Source organism: Podarcis raffonei, chromosome 9, assembly GCF_027172205.1.
Source record: "Podarcis raffonei isolate rPodRaf1 chromosome 9, rPodRaf1.pri, whole genome shotgun sequence".
NCBI lineage: Eukaryota > Metazoa > Chordata > Lepidosauria > Squamata > Lacertidae > Podarcis > Podarcis raffonei.
In genome coordinates this window covers 38,367,980-38,386,874 of record NC_070610.1, presented here as the reverse complement: position 1 = coordinate 38,386,874, position 18,895 = coordinate 38,367,980, and positions in this window count along the sequence as shown.

The window sequence follows — 18,895 nt, the reverse complement described above, 5'->3', positions numbered from 1 at the left end:
TGTCTCCGGGCCATGAGAAATTATGGTAGTACTTTATGCTGCTTTGGTCACCTGCAGTGCTACAGATTCTGGGAATCACAGCTTAAGAACGATAACAGTGAACTGGAATGCAGTGCCAAACATGGTGAGGAGCCTGGAAACCGATAAACAAAAGTTATAGGAGCTGGATATGTTTAGCCTTGAGAAGAGCTCTCCTCAAATATTTTAAGGGCTATCACATAGATGATGGAGCAACATTATTTTCTGTTGCTTCAGAAGCAGGACCCAAACAAACTTGCTCAAGTGATAAGAAAAAGAACTTAAGACTGAACATTAGGAAGAACTTCCAGATGGTGTGAGCTGTCTAACAGTGGGACAAATTGCCTCAGAAGGTGGTAGACTCTCTATCATGAGATGTTTTTAAGCAGAGGCTGAATAACCACCGAAACTGGAGTGTGAGTCAAAGCAGACAGACCACAGAGAGTCTCAGAACAGTTAAAGCGGCTTCATGAGGTGACTACTACAACTATAAATGCAGGGGAGATTGCTGCATTAGGGCACGTGTGGCACTATCCCACCAACCACCATTTGCCCTCAGCCAACCTACATTTGCCATCTTGCTAACCAGCAGTTCAGGATGTGGCCCTGGCTGTCAGCTTCCTTCTCCTTGGCTGCAGTTTTGCCCTCACAAAATTCAGCAGAAGGATTGGGGGGGAAATTAGAATTACCGTATTTTTTGCTCTATAAGACTCACTTTTACCCTCCTAAAAAGTAAGGGGAAATGTGTGTGCTTCTTATGGAGCGAATGCAGGCTATGCAGCTATCCCAGAAGCCAGAACAGCAAGAGGGATTGCTGCTTTCACTGCGCAGGATCCCTCTTGCTGTTCTGGCTTCTGAGATTCAGAATATTTTTTTTCTTGTTTTCCTCCTCCAAAAACTAGGTGCGTCTTGTGGTCTGGTGCGTCTTATAGAGCGAAAAATACGGTAGTTGGCACCAATGATCATTGCTCTGTCTCTGCCTGTTACTTGCTCTAGTGCCACCTACCATTTGCCTCCTTGTCTTCCACACCAGCCACCACTGTACAAATGTATTCCTGGGACCGGTGCATAGTCTTGTCACTACATGTTTACCTGGAAAATCATTATTAGTATTTTCTCTTTTTTTATAAGATGTTTATTATGATTTTACAAAAAGCATTATTAGTATTTTCTTTCTGAATTAAAGCAGCTGAACAGAGATATCTGCTTCAGCTAGTTTCAATTTTAGTTGCCCTTTCTGCAGCAAGAAAGCATTGTTGACTACTGAATGAAAGCCTATTTGCTTTTGTCTGAAACCTTTATGATTGCCTATGAGTTTTCCTTCTTAGTCTTGGAATTTCAAGTTCTCTGGAGACACTTGTGCCTCTTCCTTCTCTAGGAGATGAAATCTATTAGAGTCTGGTATTGTGAATGTATGTTCTGCCTCTAAAGTTTACCCACTTTAAATTATTTGTCATTGGGTTGTGGTAGAAATGTAACCTGGGCATTTTATTTTAACTAAATACCCATTAAAAATAAAAATAAAAATTTAAAAAATCATATAGCATTATAAATGTAAAATGGTATGAAAAAATAAAACTTTAACTATTCCAGCCACGGCCACTCAGAGAAGTTTAAAAATAAATCCACATAATTAAAAAAAGAGAATTCAAGAAAGTATAAATGGAACCCAGAGAACTCAACAAAGGGAGCACCGCCTAATCCCCATACTGCAGTTTAAACTGGCAACCACCACTCTTGTAGAAACTTCAGATAAGCCTTAAGGCTTAGATTATCTCTGAACGCACAGCTGCTGCAGCAAAAACAGAATCCCAAAGGATTTCAAATGAAGGCTGTTCCTTGCTCTCCTGTGCAAGTTTTCTTTGGAAGTAATAAAGAGGGTGGAGTCACATAAGCTGCAGGCACAATAAGGAAGTCCTGACCAGGATCAAAGCTGTTTTGTGGATCTTCTCCAGGAAAAAAAAACTGCAAATCTCAACAACCCTGTGCCCTGTGTGTCTTGATTATTTGCCGCAGTCTTTGTGGTACAGGTGACAAGCCACAGGATGAGAGCCCTTTGGTTCTTGCCCTTCAGCTCATTTGAAGGATTAATATCTCTGGCAAGGTATCTGCTTTATATACCTGGGTGGAACACAGCACAAGAACTGCAGTAGAAGATTGAAATGTAATCACTCCTCTCTTCTTCTCCAGCCTTAACAATCTGTACTGTGAATTCTGTGGAAATGTAAAGCAGGAAGGAACTGATCCAATAAAACAGGTGTGAGGAACCTTTGGCCCTCCAAATGTTGCTGAGCTACAACTCTCAGCAGCTGTATGGCCAATAGGAACAATAGGAGTTTGAGTTCAGCAACTTCTGGATAGTGAAGAAATCATGACCTGCTGTCAGGGACTGGGCAGAGGAGGAATGGTGGAGACCGTCTCCCCAGCCTGACCCTTCCAGAGAAGTGGAAGACAGTTCAGAATCACAACAGGGGTTTGAGGGAGGTCACAGCTCAGAGGAAGACGAGGGGGAAAGTGGGGAAATAATGGAAGAGGAGGAGCAGGCAGAGCTGAAGCAACAGCTGGCTGACACGTCACTAGAAAGCATTCCAGACCCACCATCTCCCAGAACCTGGCGAGCCTTAAAAGTAGGAGAGCAAAGAGCTCAAAGACAGATGGCACTAAGTGGTACCCATAGAGAAGGTGATGCTGATGAAAAATGAGGAAGTGGGAGATAAGGGGGTAGGGGAATGTTCCAAGCCCCTCTCTGTAAATATTGAATAAAAAGCAGATGGTAAGAACTTGTCCTTGTTTTTGTATGTTCCTGGCAACCGGCTGCGGGAATTGCTTACCACCTGACACATGCTTATTTTGTATGGATTTTATGTTTTTTTTATTTATTTCTAATGCAGGCAGCAGCAATTGTCTATACTGATTATTTTATTATTCCAAATAGACATTTTTGCTTGTTCTGTCCTACCTCTTCCTAAAATGCAATAACTCCAGTTAACATTTACGTGGGCAGAAATCCTACCAATGTCATTCTAGTAGGATGTTCCTCCTGTGTGTCATTTGCTATTACACTGCTTGCATGATTTTCAGTTGCCATTCAGACTAATCAGAACAGAATCCATGGGCTTAAAAGGTAAACACGTAAGCTTTTTGTATTTGCTGTTTAATGAACACTGCTGTCCCATTCTGACTCAAATATAAATGCTTCTTGTTCCCCTGCACTAACAGATGCTTGATACACACAATCATCATCGCTTGTTGTCCAACAGTGTATGTCTCAAATAAATAGCAAATGTGGCTTTTATTCCTTCTGAGACCTCAAAGGCTTGCAACATTTTGCTATAGCGCATTCTGCTCACAAGGTAAAAACAACAACAAAACTACTAAACTTGCTTTTAAACTGCTAGTTTTCACACCCAGATTGGACATACAGTGGACCCTCTGGATACGAACTTAATTCGTTCCGGGGTTCCGTTTGCACTCCAAAAATTACGTAAATAGAGGCGCGCTTCTGCGCATGCGGGTTTGCCGTGGCCGTAACCCAAAGATTCAGTATCCAGAGGGATACGTAAGTAGAGGTACGACTGTATTGCTAAACCATTTTGTGATATATGAATAAGCCTGCTGAAGCCCTAGTCTCCCACTCCATACCCCAATCATGGTACAACAACAAGAAGGAGACTGGAAGAATCCACTTCCTGTTTAGCAGTAGCTGCAGTTTATTGTATCTCCCAAAATGACAAATTGTAGATTAGTGTAAAATATGATTTATTAATATACCAGGACCATAAACCATGGTCTGAGTCTGGCTTGTCTCACTAAACTGTAATTTACACAAACCACATTCCTTTTAGGGTCATAACAGTAAGCCACTGCTACTACTAAATGGGAAGCAGATATTGCCAATTCTGGCTCATATGGTGCTGGAGGAGTGGGGAGTACAGAAGCTTGAGGATCAAGAAAACTCGTTCACATAATCAAACTGAGAAATCCTATTTGATCTCTTTTCATGCAGCTATATGTGATATAGATTCATCTTGTGCTATTTCAGTCCCTTCTTCATTCATGATGAACCTTCAAATGTTCATTTAAAACCCCAACACTGTAAGGTCCCTACATTTCTCTCTCTCACGCTTGTGTGTGTGTGTGTGTGTGTATATATATATATACTCACGCTTTTGTGTTTATATATATAGATACACACACACACACACACACACACATAGATAGATAGATAGATTTAATTCAATCAATAATTGTTCTTAAGGAATATTTTCTTTCTATTTTTTAGCTGTTCTTATTTTTATCTGTAAGCTTCCATGAGTCTCTGTCAGGGAAAAAGACAGGGTATAAATAAATATATTGTTGGCATCCATCTGTCTCAAGAGACAATGGAGTGCACCTTCTGGGGTGAAGTCAAACCACTGCACTGGCAGTGCCAAAGTGACCTCCCTGGGGTAGAAATGCGGGCAGTGTGTATGGAGGCCCTGGGCTGTCTAGACAACAAGACCTCCCCTCAGCCTTGCTGATAAAGGTCCAGAGGAAAGCAGAGGAATACGTTTGGCACCAGCTTGACTGCAGGAGTTGCCAGAAGGAGGCGTACAAGGCACCATCCAACCGTCTTACAGACTCCACTCTGGATTTGTGTACAGTTTGCTCTTTAGACCAGGGTTTCCCTTCTCCTAGATGGGCTGCCTTCCCAGGTTGACAAGCCCCTCACTTCCCTCTACTGCTTGTGCAGAAACCATCTTCTTGACTGTAGAACCCATTATTGGTCGTGTTCGCTCAATCTGCCAGAGCCTGTCTTTATATGCAGATGAAGTCCCTAACACACTGAGGATTTGAGACCCATCGGCTACCCTCACCTGGTTTAGCCAGCCATTCAAAGCCATTTCCTGGAGGGTAGGGACCAAAGGCAGATGTACTATCCCAGAAGGAGCACAATGTGTCCTCCACCTTCCCTAACACCCCATGCACCTCATAAAATAATGTGCGTATGAAAGCTAAGCACTTTTTTTCTGGAAGGACTCCTATGCTTTCATAGCTACATAATATGCAGATAGTCCTTTTCCCATTGGGGAGATTCAGTTTTAAATTTCTACTGTTGCATTGCCACATACCACACAACAATGTCAAGGAAGCACCCTGCCACAGGAAAAGGTAAAGACCACCAAGATGGTCACAATGCACATTGAAGAAATGCATTAAGTTTCCAGATACAGTGGTACCTCAGGTTACATACGCTTCAGGTTACAGACTCCGCTAACCCAGAAATAGTGCTTCAGGTTAAGAACTTTGCTTCAGGATGAGAACAGAAATCATGCTCCAGCGGCGCGGTGGCAGCAGGAGGCCCCATTAGCTAAAGTGGTGCTTCAGGTTAAGAACAGTTTCAGGTTAAGTATGGACCTCTGGAACGAATTAAGTACTTAACCTGAGGTACCACTGTACTGAGTTACATCCAAATTAGATATATTCAAAGTAGACCAATTAAAATTAATGAATACAGCTTAGCTCCATTGCAATGGGTCTACTCTGAGTATAACTTGGTTGGATACAACCCATTTCCTATAATAAATCCACCTGTGCTTTCAAATCCTTGGTCACATAGTTCAAGGGAAATGGTTGCAAGACACACACAGAAGTGCTATTCATACTGGCTTGTTTATCACAATACACTAACTTCTAGCAGATTGTTTTCCCGTTTAAAAATGGATTTGGATGGATTAGTGAAATAAATGAAACCTTATTTCGATTATGTATGAGGTATTGTTTGGAATTCAAACTCACATTCCGTTGGCAAGCATTCCCATATAAGGTAGAAAGCCAATGCATGCTAAAAATAAAAGTTTCATTGGGGAGATCTTCTTTGTGCATTATTAATCCAGGGGTTGGCAGCATGCTGACCTCCAGATATTATTGGACTGCAGCTTCTACCAGCCTCAGCCAACATGGGCTCTGGTCAGGGGTGATGGGAACTGCAGTCCATCAAAATCTGGAGGTCACCACATTGGCTACATCTATATTAGAGGTTGCCAAGATGTCTAAAAACTAGTACAGAGATAAATATTTAGCAAAAACAAAACAAAAAAACCCCAACCCTCACAACTCTGGTGTTTTGATTTAACTAATATTCCCCACTACCTATTTGCTTCCAAGCCCAATTCAAGGAATTAGTTTTAACACTGAATACCATTCATGTCCTGGGATGCTTGGACTTTAGAAAGCATCCCTCTGTGTATCAGCTCTCATGCTTATCAGAATCAGCAGCCCGCAGGATCACACCTGGCACACTCCAGCAGAAAAGCAGCATACACATGCAAAAAACCTCAAAGGAACAAACTTTTTTCTATGATGGAGTTGCTGTTGTTGTCTTGAATGTGTGCAAAATTCATTAGCAATATTCTAAAATAAATCTTTCCCTCCCCCCAAAAAAGATAAACACCTTGTAACTAAGTCATAACTGAATGGTAGAATAAATTTCATAGAAATGAGTGAATATACTTATCCCTAGTTTTGAGTTGATTTTTGTAAGGTACTTTGAGGTTGTGAAAAAAAGGAGTATAGGCTATTTTTTTTTAAAAAAAATAATACCTACAATAATAGTTTGTATGCTGAGAGGCCTCTAATTGGATCTCTTTCTGCATACCTGGATAGGCTCCAAATTTCATGTCTGAACTATTTCTTGCTCTAGATTGCATCATCCAGTTATTGCAAAAGTGTAATCTATTTGTCCTGTTAGAAATGAAAGTGGACACCTATCAAACACTCTGCAAATGGAACTTTGCCCCCAAGGCTTTCATTTCAGTTTTTCAATCTGATTTTCCAGTGTCTTGTACCAGTATTGTGCTGGTTTGATTTTTCATTGTACTGTGCAAATAACAGACATACCGTTTAAATGGCAAGTCTCCCATAAAATCATCAGGTTTAGTCTCTGGCAACCATGTTTCACCTGCACAAACAGTCATGTTCCTATTTCACACAAGCAATTGGTTGGTAGAAAGAGGATGAAAGGACAAAATAAAATCCAAAGATCTTATGAGGGAAGGGAGGTTTCTCAGTATGTAATATTAGAGAATCGGTAGCTCCATAAAAGAATATTTCTGAAAACTTCAACACACTCTACTTATACACCAGTACATCTCTGCCCATTATCATCACTTCTCTAGCTCCATGACCTGCCACCACCCAAAGTGGTGGCATGGTAGCTAAAGGTAAAGGAACCCTGGATGTTTAAGTCCAGTCATACTTGACTGTGGGGTTGCAGAGCTCATCTCGCTTTTCAGGCCAAGGGAGCCGGCGTTTGTCCACAGACAGCTTTCCGAGTCATGTGGCCAGCATGAGGAAACCGCTTCTGGTGCAACAGGACACCGTGATGGAAGCCAGAGTGCATGGAAACACAGTTTACCTTCCTGCTGCAACAATACCTATTTATCTACTCACTCTGGCGTGCTTTCAAAATTCTAGGTCAGCAGAAGCTGGGACAAAGCAATGGGTGCTCACCTCATCACGCGTATTCGAACTGCCAGCCTTCTGATCAGCAAGCCCAAGAGGCTCAGTGGTTTAGACCACAGCGCCACCCATGTCCCTGGTGACATGAAAATTGGATTCCAGACCATACCTGGACTACTGTGTCCAGTTCTGGGTATCACAATTTAAGAAGGATATTGACAAGCTGGAACTTGTGCAGAGGAGGGTGACCAAGATGATCAAGGATCTGGAAACCAGGCCTTGTGAGGAACAGTTGAGGGAGCTGGATATATTTAGCCTGGAAAAGAGGAAACATAGACATGATTCAGGAAAATTGAGTCTGTTAGTCAAGTGTTCACCTTATTTCTTTTCTTTTAAATCTTTCAAGCGGTTACACATTTTGAACAAGAAAAGCATCAAGAGGAAGCCTTTAAAGGATTATATTAAACTATTAAATCAAAGCTAAGCTAATGCACAACATAAACGATAAAGGTCAAGAATCTGGATTCAATAGAAATAAATGTCTTCAATATAGCATTCTATTTGAACATTTCATATGTATCAAGCCAGATTTGATATTACGAGTTCAGATTTAGTGGGGAGGGGATATCTAACACACTGGATAGATTTGCATGTGATGTGGAAGTGACACAAATACCATCTGGCAACAGCAGAGGAATCCCCCTACTGTGCAAATTTTATTCCAACAAAGTCCAGAATTAATACTTATAAATAGATAATATCAGTGGCGTAGTGTGGGTTGTCAGCACCCGGGGCAAGTAATTTGCGCCCCCTAACCCGTGGATTTGCGCCCCCTAACCCTAACCCCCAGATGTTGCGCCCGGTGCGGCCGCCCCCCCCTGCACCCCCCATGCTACGCCACTGGATAATATAGATTGTGGTACACATTAGTGTTTGATTTGGAATCCAACACATTATTGGCCAACCTGAGATTCTTTCAGAATAGATAACATGGAATTCCATCTAGCTGTGATGAGAGAATGATCTATGGGCAGCTCTGACAAGAAGATACATCTCAAGGTTTACAGTGATAAGCTAGAACTGGGCCAATCAGCTGGAGAACAATTGGGAGAATCTCAATGAAACATCTTTATTCAAAATAGCATACCTCTCCTCAGTCAAAGGACAAAAGAAGTCCAACACTTAGATGACCTGCTTATCAGCTCCCATGTGGATCTGGATGGCTGCTGTTGAAAACAGATGAATATGGACAGTGGTGTGATCCAGGAGAAATCTACTTAATTCTACAATTCCCAAATCATAGAATCATAGAGTTGGAAGAGACCACAAGGGCCATCAAGTCCAACCCCCTGCCAAGCAGGAAACACCATCAGAGCACTCCTGACATATGGTTGTCAAGCCTCTGCTTAAAGACCTCCAAAGAAGGAGACTCCACCACACTCCTTGGCAGCAAATTCCACTGTCGAACAGCTCTTACTGTCAGGAAGTTTTTGTACCACAAGTGTAGTACAGAATCACTTCCCAAACAAATCCTCCGACACTCACCAAAAATTGATTTCCCACAAATTTCCCCAAATTTATTTCTCCTTGAATTCTGCTCCAGCCTTATTTTCTACACAGGTATCTTCCCAAAGAAGAAGAAATAAATTATGAATATGGAATGTTCTTGTGGCCAATCTGCCTGGTACTGTGGGGCCTCCATCCTCACCAGAGGGTGAGGACCAGTCATTGGAGCTATGCATTGTCATGCCCCTTGCCATCAACAGGTTTTGGCTTGCCCAGGGCGTCAATTGAGATTAGTTTCCCACACTTTTCCATTCACCCTGCAGATGTTATGTTAATAAATGTGAACTTGTGCAACCTGTTTTCTGTATCTTGTCTCTTCATTCCTTGGTCTGGTCATAATCCATGTCAATGGTATTCACCAGGAAGGGATGGAAATCACTACCACATAATAGCTGCAGTCCACACACTGAGCAGTACCAAAAGAGATAGTGGGAAATGGTGGTAGGGAACTCTCTATATGGATGCTGATCTGTAAGGTGGATGTATTTCAAGGACCAGTTCTCTCTCTCTCTAGCTTCTATAACCTTAGATAAAAAATGGTGACCTTGCAACTCTCCAGATGTTGTTGGACTCCAACTTATACCGGCCCCAGCAGGCATGACCAAGATGGAAGTTGTAGTTCAGCAATATTCAGGAGGCAGGACAAGAGGCTCCCCATACCTGCCTTTAGCTGTAGGCTGAGGATCATGTTTCGCTGAAGCCTGGAGAGCGAGAGGGGTCGGTGCGCACCGACCCCTCTCACCCCAGGCTTCAGGATGCAGGCAGCTCCCTGCAAGCCTTGGGTGACCGGCGTGACTTCCTGCCAGGCTCCCAAGGCTTGCGGAGAGCTGCCCAAAGCCTGGAGAGAGAGAGGGGTCGGTGCGCACCGACCCCTCTCGCTCTCCAGGCTTCAGCGAAAGCCCGCATTCACCCCATAGGACGCACACACATTTCCCCTTCATTTTTGGAGGGGGGAAAATGCGTCCTATAGGGCGAAAAATACGGTAGATTTCTCGAGATTTCTTGAAGGAGGAGTGGTTTTGTGTGGAGATAAATAGAGATATGAATATTTAATTTTTGCATTTCAGGTAGCTCACAACAGTTCTGTGCATAATACATTTATCTTATTCAACAGAACATGAATGATACAGGTAGACCTTTGATACCTGGCTTGCTTTCTGCACATTTTTGTTTGTTTGTGAGGTTTTGGTTCCATAAGTTATCTATGGACTGAAGTAAGTGAAGTTGTCTAAACAGAGATGCAAATTGAAGCATGCAATTATTTGTTCCAAAGCAAGTGACTGAGAAAGGAAAAGAAAAGAAAAGAAAAGCAGTGCTTGATTATCTGACCTTTACTTTCTTAATCGTAAATGAGTAAATAAATCATGCAGGATTATTTATTGTTCCTCTTGTTAAGCAATCCAGTTCCTTTTGTATTACTTTTAAAAAGAAAGGTCAAAAGTAAATCAGGCACAAATTGAACTAAAATTCCCTTCACTCTAGTCCTCAGGTTAAGTTGTGGAAGAAGAAATTGCATTGTTTGTATAGCTCTGTGAACATTTTATTGACCATGCCCTTTGCACCACTACCTTTCTCTTCTGGTTAGATTTTCATCATTATTTGCTCTAAACTCATTAGGAGATCTATCTGGAGAACTCTGTAGGTCATGCTCACCTAGGAGCAGTCTGAGTTACATTTAGGTCCAGAGGGTGTATAATGTTGTTGATTAGATAAATCAAGCACAACATGAATGCTGTTAGAACTGCATGCGAGTTGATTTGGACCTGGCTTTCTTCACCAGCTTTCACATAGAAATCAATTCAGCATAATGGACCCTTCTCCACCCCAGCTGCTTTAGGTTCTGTTTTCATCTTGGTGAAAGTTGCAAGGAGTATGGTGTTACCGACTGTAACATATAGGATTGCTACTGATAGCTTCTTAAAGTTATTTTTATGGATAACCCTCCTTTTAATAGTATTATGCATGCTCGTAACAGACACCTACTTTCAATAAACAAAACTGTGTGTCCCTTAGACATCATTAAGCATCAACACAATATTCGTGGATCGGGGCAGATTCCATCACTTCTTTGAAGAAATAAAGTAAGTGCATCTCCATGGACAAGTCAGAAGACTGGTTTGTGCATATAACTTTTCCATAACTAAATACATGAACACACTTCAAAAGGAATCCAGGGAGATAAAGTGGATTAAGACTGTTAGCTGCCCCATGCTCTGCGAGGAATGATGGGATACACCTGTAATAAACATATTCACCTCTTGAGTGATAGTAAAAGCATTTAAATCCATTGCTTTCCATGGGTGCATTTTGAGTATGACTAGTGTTGGCTATTCTCCTTTGAGGTGCTTCTCCAGATTACTTGTACTTGTACATTGAGCATTCATCTTGATTTGTGTGCACAAAGCCTATGCAGCAGTTAGACTATGTCCAGTCTTTATGGAGCATTCATCTTCATTTGCTTGCAGGGTGTATATACGTCTTCCCATTAATCATTTATTCATCTCACACCACATCATCACTTTCCTAATCCTTAATTTGATCCCATCACACCATAAACATTTTTCATCTCTTCCCCCCTTGACAAAGAGAATGCACAGTTTCACTTTGTTTGTCTGAATTTGGCCTTTAGTGCTGTACAGTTCTGGATTGCAACTGGAATTGCAGGCCGTTTCTATAATTTAGAAGATGCATAAACAAAATGTGAGTATGGATGGGGGAACCCCACTGGTTTAGTAAGACTGAAGGGTAGGATGCCAATCTGCTTTCTTATTGTTGATATTTTGTCAGATGGTATTTTGCAATATTTTGTTTCGGGGATTAGGAGGGAGACTGAAAATGAATTCAAATTAGGACTGTCACATTGCACTAATCTCACAATCTTTTAGAAAACTTTGATCAATTTACTTGTCTTGTGTTAATAATTTTCCCTGATGCTTCTACTAATTATAGCATGTTTTGGGACTCTTTATCCAAAAGGATTTCTCTCTCTTACAGCCCATCTGTTCCTCACACTTTGATGTTTCAGGAAGTGTGTCAACGCACGGCAGTTATTTCAATTAAATGGAGTCTGGTTCAGTTTTTACTGAGCTAACAGCAGTTTTCAATTGCCATTATATCTTCTTACATTGTATATTCCCAGGAAGCTAGCACAAGGAATCCCCTGAAGAGATTCCTCACCTGGCAATGGGTGACCTCGACAGGAGCATCCCTCCCACCACTATGTTGGCAGTGAAGTCTTGGCAGCTGTGACAGAATTTATCTGAAGTATTGTGCTATCATACATACTGAAGTGAAGTAGGTCACTAAGTCTCCAGGGGGAAGATGTTACACCACACATTTTAAATCTGCCATAAAATGTTGTACTGTTGTGAAAGCTTTATAAGCAGGTGGTGGTATACAATGGAGAGGAATGTTTGATATGGGACTCTTCAGAACCCCTGTAAGAAATTTTTGCTAGGCTTCATCAAAACAATTGTTGTTTCCCTTCTTCCATGTTTTGCCCAACCAGGAAATTCAAAACATGCCTTTAGTTGTTTTACCATAAGCAACATTAGCCTGAGGTAAATGCAAGGTGAAGTAGTTGAGTTCATCTCATGTTTTGTTTTGTTTTGTTTTATGCAGACAGATAGTTGTTGGGATATTTCACCAAAATATCTATTTTTTACCTTGTATATTAAATTATTATTTCATTTTCTTTTTGGGAAATACAAATGGATGTCAAGGCTTTTAAAAATGAATGATAATGAATACAGAGATTGTGGGCTGCCATGTATCAAATAATTGTGGAACCACACACAGAGTGCCTTGCAGTAGGCTAACAGCAACGAAAGAGACTGATCATTCAACAACAGAGCACTGCACCTTCCATTCGAAGACTGTGGTATTTTTACATATTCGGCACCCTGTTTCTGTTTGTGTATTATTGAACTGAAGGAGCAGGAGCTAGGAACAGCCACTGCCCCCCCCAAAAAAACCACCCAACAACAAATGCCAGGACACTTCCTGTTGCCATGCAAATGGTTTTGATTCCATGGCACAGAACGATATTATCTTTTTAACTTCTCACATCTTGCCCTTGGTTCTATAGAAAGGTATTTACTTTACAGAACGAACAGCAGAGTTGACAGATTAAATGGAAAAGTTCACACTGAGAGTTAGCAAAAGAAAGGCAAATCTGCAGAATGCCACAAAAACAGGTTTCCTTAAACATTTTGTGAGGAATCAAATCATAACTTATTGCCTGCTAAAAGTTACTCCATTCTTTTATTGGATTTCCTCCCTCCTCTCTCAACAGCTTGTTGTTTCAGCACAGTGAGATGTTTGCAGACTTGCTTTGGTCAGCCATAATTTATACTTCTCTGTGTGCAGAAAATCCCAAAGCTTATAATGCTTTAGAGTCTCAAGTGAGCAGCATCCTTGTATACACTTGCTGCCTTTCAGTGTGATTTCCTTTATACTCATTTTATATTATTAAACAGTAGCTCCCTTTATTAAAGAAATAAAAACCCGTATTCTATGGGCCTCTGATTTTCTTGGCATGAGGAGAGACACTTTATTTACCGCCTTTTGTCTTTATGAAAGAGTTAGGAAAGACCTGAAATATTAGGTAGGTATAGATGGAAGCAGCTGGCACGTGTGAGCTAATGACCCCTGTGCCTTCACACATCTCACTACCACCACAAACCTATTGTGTGATCTGTAGGGATGAAAGAAGGCATCATTCTCCATCGTTTCCATTCCGCTGCAGTTCATCTTCCAGCATCTCGCTGTCCACTGTGGCAAAATTATGTTGTCATTACATCACTCCATTCATTCCAGTGCAAAGGAAGCACAATGCAAATCATTTGCGGACTGAAAGCAACAACATCAGTGAATGCCGATCATATTCAGTGGCACTGACTTCCATTCCAGACATGTGGCAGATAAGCAAAGATCTGCCATTTCTGCTCCTGTTTCTGCTTTTGTCAGAATCCTCTGACATCCCTAGTGGTCTGCCACCTTGAATGCTTTGCCATCTCATTTCCTCATTCTGAGACGCTAAGTCCTGAGCCAAGCCAAGAGTGGGGCTCATTTTGTCAATGCTACCCCAAGTGTACTCACCTTTTATCATTGCCTGGGTAGGAGCTTGACAATGTTCTCATTGCACAAACACGTTCAGGAAGCTGCATCCCCATCTGACAAGTGCCCCAACCCAGGATCAGAATCCGCCAAAGGGAGATAGCCTCATACCATTCCAAAAATTGTTCTGGCAGCCAAAGATGTCCAGGATCAAATGACATGCTCTACTGCAGATCAATACTTAACAGAACTCTTCTTCAATATTCTATGCTCAATACTAGAGTCTTTAACTGTATAGATGGGAATGACAGCAGGAATTCTATAGCCACTGTTTAAAAAACACCCTATGTGTTGGCACAGCTACACCCTCTACTTCACCAGATTCCCGTAACTGTTATCATGGACAAAACTTTCTCCTGCCACACTTAAAAGCCTTGTAATGTTTCATTTTTCTTAAATAATTTGCAGTACTGTCCTGTTGTTCTAATAGATGCTAGTGCACAACTGTGGTGTTTTGGGCTTTATGTTTTGATTTATGGCATCTTGGAACTAACAGGGAATCATATTTTTTACATTTAGCTTTAACTGCCTGCCAAATATTTTCCATTTGGAAAAAGAGTATTTTCTGAAAGCTAAATATCATACAATTTATCTGCAGCCCTAGCCCTGGAATTAATTTGTTTCAGGCAAGAGGGGAGGAAAACATTACCCCAAAGACTGCCCACATTTATCAAGAAGTCATAAAGCTAAAAGGTTTAACAGCTTTGATTTTATAAGTGAACTCAGACTGTGTAAAAAGTTCAATTATTCACGATTTGATTTTTTTTATTAAAAAAGTATAACATTATTAAAATGATGGCACAAGCAAATTATTTCTAATTCCCTGACTTTATTTTTTAAGCAGGAGCCTGTCATTACAAGATCATGAAATCCCCCATTCTTGGAATAAAATACATATTATATCTGGACTTCCAAAAAGCTTTTGTCAAAGTCCATCAGACTAAGAGTGCATTCAGAAGTGGGGGTTATTGCATTAGGCTTCCTGCTTAGAATGTCAGCACTTCTGTTCTGGTTTCTAATGTTCAGTTCACACTGCATTATCTGTTGCATAATGGAAATGTCAAGATACTGCTGTGTCATGAATTTCACTTGTGTAAATTTCACTCCTGCCAGAGGACATGGTATAACATGGTATAACACAACTGTGGATGTCATTTGACATATCAACCCCGCCCCCTCCCCTTTGTTTCCTTGTGATTTACTCACGAAAGTGGCAGAAAAGAACTGTATGACAGAATACTGCCCCAAGTGCTCAAATTTTCCTATTCATTTCCTCTACTGAATCAGGACACACATTTGGGCAAGAGGTGCTGGTGTATAATACAGGGGTACCTCAGGTTACATATGCTTCAGGTTACATACGCTTCAGGTTACAGACTCTGCTAACCCAGAAATAGTGCTTCAGGTTAAGAACTTTGCTTCAGGATGAGAACAGAAATCGGGCTCCAGCGGCGCGGCAGCAGCAGGAGGCCCCATTAGGTAAAGTGGTGCTTCAGGTTAAGAACAGTTTCAGGTTAAGTACAGACCTCCGGAACGAATTAAGTACTTAACCTGATGTACCACTGTAATCCCTAATGCTTGGTCATATTTCTAACTATCTGTGGCTGTACACCTGCCTCTTGTTGCTGGATTAGAAACCAAGTGTGCAGTCCTGTTCAGGAAGGGACGGCATTCAGTCCCTACTCTTTCCTAAACGGGTGGCTAGCACCTTTTGTTATGTAGGACAGTGAAGCTTATGAGCCTTGACCACCGTCTGACTCAGAACAAGATTAGGTTTTAATAGCCATGAAGCATAATTAATATAGGGCTCTCCAGCTGCAACAAAATTATGTATTATAGGGCCATGATGGAGTACTATGATAAAAGGGAGTTAAGTGGATGGCTCCACAGAGTATTTAAGAGTGTCCATCATAACTTAGATAATATTTAGGTGTCAGCACAAGAAATAAACCCCTGAGGTAGGTTTTTTTAGACATCAACAAAAACGAGAGCCATCAAACTGTCAGACTGATTTTTATCTTAAGGGACCTTCCTGAGTTTGTGTGGACACATCAGTTAAGGATTCACGAGACATGAAACAATGTTTTTCTCAAAAAGCGCTGCAAGAATCTTATTACAGGCAGCTAAAATTCAGATGGAAACGCTTCACAATCACATGCAGTACAAGCCTATAAAGACTAGGGTTTAGCACCAACCAGAACTTGGAAAGTTCATTTTAAAAATAAATTAGGTTTTGTTCAATTGAAACATGTCCCTAAAGGAATGAATCCAGTTCACGTTTATCCCCTTTTCAGTTCACAGCTCAGTTCAAGTTAAAGGAGCCTCGTGGGGGGGGGTCAACATTCAGAATGCTACAAGCTGCTGTGATGAAATATAAGATATGCTTAAGAAAAAAGTCGTGTCTTTTGTTACTGTTGAAGAGATTAATGAATAACTCCCCCCCAAAAAAGAGATATATACAAAGCATACACACAGGTGATTTAATGTCTGTAGCATGTTTTGGCTGTCCAACTCACTGAAACTTGGGGAGAGAGGAGGTTCCCCACTTCCATTACTGGCACCTAATACACCTTGGTCCACCTTGGACAGGCCCAGAATTTTTCTGATGCACCACTCTTTGGCTCAGGTGTTAGGATTAATCCAAATCTGCTTCACACCCCTGATAGTGATACAATGTCAGCATAAGTACAACCACAAACAAAGGTAATGTGTGTTTCATTGTTCCACTAATCTGTTTGACTTTTCCTTGGAAAGTCTTTTCAGTCTTCATATCAATGGTTGAGGTGCCTGCTAAATGATTCTCAGGGTCCTTTACAACTCTACAATTCTATTATTCTAGAGCAAGGAATTGGTATTTTTTATTTTAAAAAATTGGACAAGTTACACCAGGAGAGAGCACAAGCAAATATGTGCTAGAGTATAAAAGTACCTGCTTGAGGTAAGTGCTTCTGGGGGAGGATTTTTGTTCTAATGAATCTCTTTCTTGCACCAAACATGTCAGAAATAAAGCTTTCTTGTATGATTCTGATGTTGGTCCCTCATTCCCCAGTCAGCAGGGGTCAGGCCTGACAACTCACTTAACTTCTTATGGAGACAAAATATCTCTTGACTCATGTAACTTGAAGTAAGCCCTCTGGCTGAATACATAAGACAGGATCCGCCAGGAGACCCGTCCTTTCCTTTCCTCGCAGTCTTTCTGTGATGCAAGGTTTCAAGGAAGGCAAGATGAAAACAGATAAAAGAAAAAGAGCTCTCGATGGAGCTTTTTTTGAATCCCAAGAGTATGGACCCTAAGTTAAACTCCCAACTTTGATTCAAATATATAACTCCACAAGCCTTGTTCAACCAAACCCACGCACTGCCACTAGAGGACATCTTAGCTTGATAGCTATGGCTAGGTTTGCAAAACACAAAACACACAGGCACACCTCACCCATCCAAAAACAGCTATATAGACTATTTCAAGAAGAAAATCAGGTCACTGGCATTTACATATAAATCACATTTTAGTAATATAACCCTTGTAATAGACAGACTGTTCTTTCAATAGTGAGTTCTTACATAGCGAGCAAGACTAGAAAGATCCCTCGTGACTGGGAAGGAGATTTCATTGTGAAGTAGAGAGTTTCCCACCACAGCTGGCACCTCTCCATCTCTCTCTTTTTTAAAGCATCAGATTTGTCATTTTAAAACAGATGATAGGATAATTTGTAGTTTTATATACACTATTTAGAAAAAAAAAATTGCCAAAAAGAATAGTTTACCCAGGAAATAGTACATTAATCACATTTTAGACCTCTCCTGAAATCTAGAGACCTCCACTTCTTCAGACTTAGGCCGCAATCCTAACTGTGTGTACTCAGGAGCAAATCCTACTGAATTCAGTCGGGTTTACTCTCAGTTAAGCTAACTTTCAATTTTACACATTTGCCTTAAAGGGATTAATTTGGAGGTATATGCCATTAATTTCTTTATAATTAATTTCTTAGTATATCTAGAGGCTAACAGGCCATGAAAAAGAAAACCCCAACTACTGCACTTCAGCAGTTCCTGGGATTCTGCATAAGGATGTAAGAAGCCCTATAGAAAATATTCAGTAATCACATCAAAATTATCTAGACCAGAGTAGACCAACAGGGTGTCCACCTGATGTCGCTGAGCTCCAACTGCTATCAATTCCAGCATGGTCAATGTTCAGGGGTGATGGAAGTTGTCATCTATCAAGATATGGAGGGCACCACTTTGGCTGCCCCAGATTTAGACTGGGGTGGGGGAGAAATTTGATTTAGTTTGCATTTGAAGGCGAATCGACCTAATTCAGTTTTTCTGAAACAATACATGAACCAAAGCACGATCATACTTTGACATCTGCACTTCTCTGAATTTTGCAGTGAAGTTCTCCAGACAAGCAATTTGAATGAAAAAAAATGCATACCTCAGGGTAAAGTGTGCATATATGTGTTTATTGAATTGCATTGAAACATTGGTGTATTAGGAGAAATTTGCACTAAGATACCGATGAATTTTCAAGAGAACTTTAAAAAGCACTTCAAACTGATTTGGAAATGTGGAGAACTGCACTTTAGACTGGGAAAATGAGAAATCGAGAGAATCCAAAACTGGAAGATTTAATGACACCTACTTTAGACTATATAATGTATGTTCTACTTGAGAAGGACACTCCAGATTTGATGGCAACCTAGACATGACCATGCACATTGCTGAGTAGTATCTCTGATTTCCATTTCCTATA